Source organism: Salvia hispanica, unplaced genomic scaffold, assembly GCF_023119035.1.
Source record: "Salvia hispanica cultivar TCC Black 2014 unplaced genomic scaffold, UniMelb_Shisp_WGS_1.0 HiC_scaffold_892, whole genome shotgun sequence".
NCBI lineage: Eukaryota > Viridiplantae > Streptophyta > Magnoliopsida > Lamiales > Lamiaceae > Salvia > Salvia hispanica.
This window is the reverse complement of record NW_025952679.1, coordinates 12604-17421: the sequence shown is the minus strand read 5'-3', so window position 1 is coordinate 17421 and position 4818 is coordinate 12604. Positions and strand designations below refer to the sequence as shown.

Here is a 4818-nt window from a genome sequence, read left to right as displayed (position 1 = left end):
TTGGAGTTTAAAGCAACATAGTGGGGATCAAACTTCACGTGAAATATGGGAATTTTTGTGACCATCTAAAAATGTTTTTGTTCACAGAATAGATGGTATACTTGTATACATTATGTAATGATATGAAAATTTAATACTACTTCATACGCCTCGTTATAAATGACATATTTTTTAGACTAAATCACTCTTTCTACTTAGGTCATCCACTAGACAACACTTATTCATTACCTTTATTATCTTCTAGCGTACATCTGCTTAGTTTGAGGTCATAATACCCGTATCGATGTAAAGGCTTTTTGCAATACTTTATACTCCCTCTCATAAAAGATATCTCACTTTCCTTTTTATTGTCCACTAAAGATTCACATTTTCATTTTTAAAAAGTTCTTCGATCATAATGATATAAATATTATATATTCTCTTTCCACCTAACACACAAAACAAAATTCCAAAAATTTCATGTCGTCCCACAAATGGCATCTTTTGTGGGACTAATGAGTATTTTTTACTCTCTGCCTCAAGGTAGTTGAGACATTTCTTTATGCATTTGGATTTAAGAAATTGAGTTGGTAAAGGTTACAACAGAGTAAAGTAAAAGAGATGAAGATAGAATAAAGTATGAGAAGATAGATTTTTGTTAAAAAGTAAATGACAAACTATCTTGACAATCCAAAAAGAACAACTCAACTACCTTGATAGTAAATATTTAGTTTCAAGTAAACCTTTATGATCGGTTGGACCACTTACCTAATTTTTTCCTGATTAGTTTGGATAACTGGCTGGCCCTAGTTTTAAGCCCAAATATCAATTATTTATCTACTCTGATACCACGATAAATGCATGTGCATTCTAAAATCCCAATTAATGATAAAAACTCATAAAACTTATATAATGATTTCAGTTTTTTCATAAACACTAGTATGAGATTATTATATTTTTATAATATATAATTTCAATTTCCTAACATAGCATCGTTCAAAACGGAGAATTTTCGTAAATGCCCTAAAGAATTTATCCACAGTCACCGACTAATAGTGATGGTGGTGATGTTGTCAAAGAATTTAGGGTTTGGCCATACGAATCTTATCTTCTTTTATTTAATTATTACATGATCTAAGATGGTCAATTCTCACTCGTTAAAATGCATCTATCAAATTTCACAATTTAGATAATCATATGATAATTAATAGGACTATTTTTATTTTTATATTTTTATATTTTTTATATGAAAAATAGAATCAATGTAAAATTTCTAATCACAACATAGAGTTTTTGTCCAATTAGGTATAATAAATCATAGTGATGAGTATGATAATAAATTTTATCCTAGATTAAATTAGACCATGATCGTAAGATGAATATAATCTGGAAGCAATCGTTTAAGTCTAATTGTTTTCCAAAACGGAAGTCGGCCAATGGGACACTCCAATAAAAAAAAAGCCCCACCAACATTTATGATGAATAGATGATTTTGCGTATAGTAACAATGAAATTAAAACTCGGAAAAGTCAAAAGTAAGCAAACATAGTTCACATATCGTGGTCGTGCATTCTTGTGTATACTCCATCTACATGGATAGTGGCGGATTCAGGATCCGAAAACTGAGTAAATATATAGTAGTAGCTTCATTTAAATTGACACGACTATTTTTTTCGTGTTCGAACGAGCTAAAGGCAAACAAAGGCATGATATGTAATTTACCTCCCGATAGAAAAAAATAGTCGCACGAGGGGCGATCGCCCTCCTACCCCCTAGATCCGCCACTATACATGGGTACTTGGTGTTAGTGTAATATCTAATTTTAATTTAATGCTCATACTTGCTGACTAAATCAATATATTATATTAAAAATATAAACATTTATTGTGAGCTTATCAATAAAAATTTGTATTGATATGTTATTACTCCTTACATCCCCCAAATATTTTTTATTTTGATCCAAACATGTTTTAGGAAATATAATAAAAAATGATTAAAAAATTAAATAACGGAAATTCTACTTTTATATATTACTTTATAACAAAATGCTGAAGTATGAATGAAGATAGAATAGAATCCACTAAAAAAAAGAGACATATTTTGGTAAACTGATAAATAAAAAATAGGACAAAGTATTTGATTACACTCCATGATACTTCCTCTATTCTATACATATGCGTATGCTATCTGGGATCGGACGGAGGGGGTATAAAGTTTCCTAAAATAAAAAGGTGTAAACTTTAGGGACTAGATTAATATAGAAATAGCCTAATAAACAATAATTAGAAATTTAATGCAGCTTAATACGTACCCCACCCATGTACACATAATTTATCTCTGATGCACATATAGACAGACGCAGAATTGCAGTGACAAACTCTGTATTGGTGACCAATGAGCATCTCTTTCAAATTATGCTGTTTCTTATCTTATGAATCATAAATATGCCCTCCAATCCACACCACATATATTATTACATAACCTCAATAATATCACAACTTGATATATATACGATATACTATGATGAAACTGCATAACCATTCTAGAAAAACCAATTTTGTCGAAATGAATCACTCCTCCCGCTCTAAATCATCCAATTCCTTCGCCACAGATGCCCCCTCGTAATTCCCATTTCATGCCGCAATAATTTATATAGTGTTTTTTTATAAAAAATTATTTAGTGACGCTTAATTAATGAACACAGATTGGAGTACGAAGTGGCGGAGCTAGCATGGGAGAACGGGCAGCTGGCCATGTACGGCCTGGCGCGCCGCGCGCTCTCAACAACAAGGGCGCCGGCGCCGACACGCTAGAGTCCATAGTAGACCAAGCCACCTTCAGCCTCCCCACGCCAAATCTGCCGCCTTGGTTCCTTGGCTCGACCACGGCGCCGGCGCCGCCGCCGCGAGCATGGACGCCCTGGAGCCGTGCAACAACGAAAAGCATGAGAACACGGTGGGATCGTGCAGCGGCTTGGCACGTGCGAGTTACACGAGCGACGGGAGAGACAGCCTGCTTGATTCTTGCGACAGAGAATTCGCAGCCTCCCTATGGTCGCCGGAAAACACCAGCTCCGGCGAAGATTGCACCAAGACCTCTGCCGAGGACCACGAAACCGTTTGCTACGGCGGATCACAGGCATGTTCCGCTTCTCTTTTTCTACATATCTTATCCATTCTAAATTTCCTGTAATATTCGAATCAAATAAAATTCTGCAAAACTTTATTTATATATCGTATAAACGTGCGATGATTTTAAAAATTATTCATGTGAATCTGTTGAAGATCAAGAAACAATATTTTTATTTTTCTCTTTATTTCGACAAAATATAAATATGATTACTATATCTTAAATTGTTGTTTTTTTTATTGCAGAGGCAGGCAGGGAAAAAAGCAACAGAAAATTGGGAATTGGAAAATCATCAATTATTTCAGCTAAAGTTAGGCAGCTGCCATCCATAACCAGTCTGAGAGAGTAAGCTTTTCTTCCACTTTTCTATTAATTTCCGTATTCTAAGTTCCATGTGTTTAATATTTGTTGCTTATTTCTAAAATTTGAATTCCTATGCATTTTCCTTTATTAGGCTGTATGCTAATAAAATTAAAATAGTACTAGTACTATAAATAAATGATGTATATGCATACTTATGGAATTCATTAATGTGTCCAGAGAAGAAGGGACAAAATTAATGAAAGAATGAAGACATTGCAGAAGTTGGTCCCCAATTCCAGCAAGGTATGAAGGTGGTTGGACTTTTAAACTCAAACATATACTATCAAAATAAATTAGGAAAAAAATGTGTGAAAGTCTTCATGTTATCATGTATATGGACAACTGCATACCGACAATTCTTACTTAGTTGGCAACGACAACGTTCCCCATCAGAAGGAGAGAAAATCTAAGTTAAATTATTTGTTAGTACCAACCAAATTAAGCCTCAATTTAGTGTGTTAATTTAATTTGGTTTAATGGTTGCAGACGGATAAGGCGTCAATGTTGGATGAAGTAATAGATTACATGAAACAATTGCAAGCACAAGTGCAGATGATGAGTAGGATGAGTATGCCATCCATGAATATGATGATGCCATTGTCCATGCAACAACACCTTCAGATGTCTATGATGACTCCAACCATGGCCATGCCTATGCCCATGGGAGTCATGGACATCGGTCGCGCCACTGGAATGTTGCCCATGATGCCCTCGTCCACTGGATTCATGCCATGGGACATCCAGCCTCCACCGCCCACGCCCGACTTTTTATCCAACTTCTTTGCCACTCAACCGCAAGTAAGTACTACTATTCCAGTGGAAGATCAAATATTTATATGATAAAGATTAAGATTAAGATTAAAGAGACAAATAATTGTGATTGCAGCAGCCAATGACGGTCGATGGCTACACCAGATTGGCAGCTATGTATCAGCAGTTGCAACAAACGTCTGCGATGACTGCCTCAAAAAAATGATTTCAAAAATATGTAAAATAGTGGAGTTGTAATAATTATGAATGTAACTCTTTTTTTTTTTGGCTTGTTTTATATTATTGAAAACGTGTTTGTTCTACGTCCATTTGATAAGGGTTGTTGACTTCTTGTTGTTTATATATACTAGTATTCTATGCTCAGATTAATATATTTTAAAAATATTAATTTTAATTTTAAATTAATTAAATAAATTAGAATCAATATTAACAATGAACAATATAAGTAACAATTTTAGTTATATGAAATAAAAAATATATACAAATAATATAAGTAAATTTGAAACAAATCACATAATATAAGTTTAAACATTAAATCATGGAGTAGGAAGATAAAAATCTATCACAATAAAAAAA

General features: G+C 33.8%; 1 pseudogene; it reads left to right on the top strand.

Moving 5' to 3' along the window:
- Window positions 1-2536: 2536 nt before the first annotated feature.
- On the top strand, window positions 2537-4568 carry LOC125200291 (annotated as a pseudogene).
- The last annotated feature ends 250 nt before the right edge of the window (window positions 4569-4818 follow it).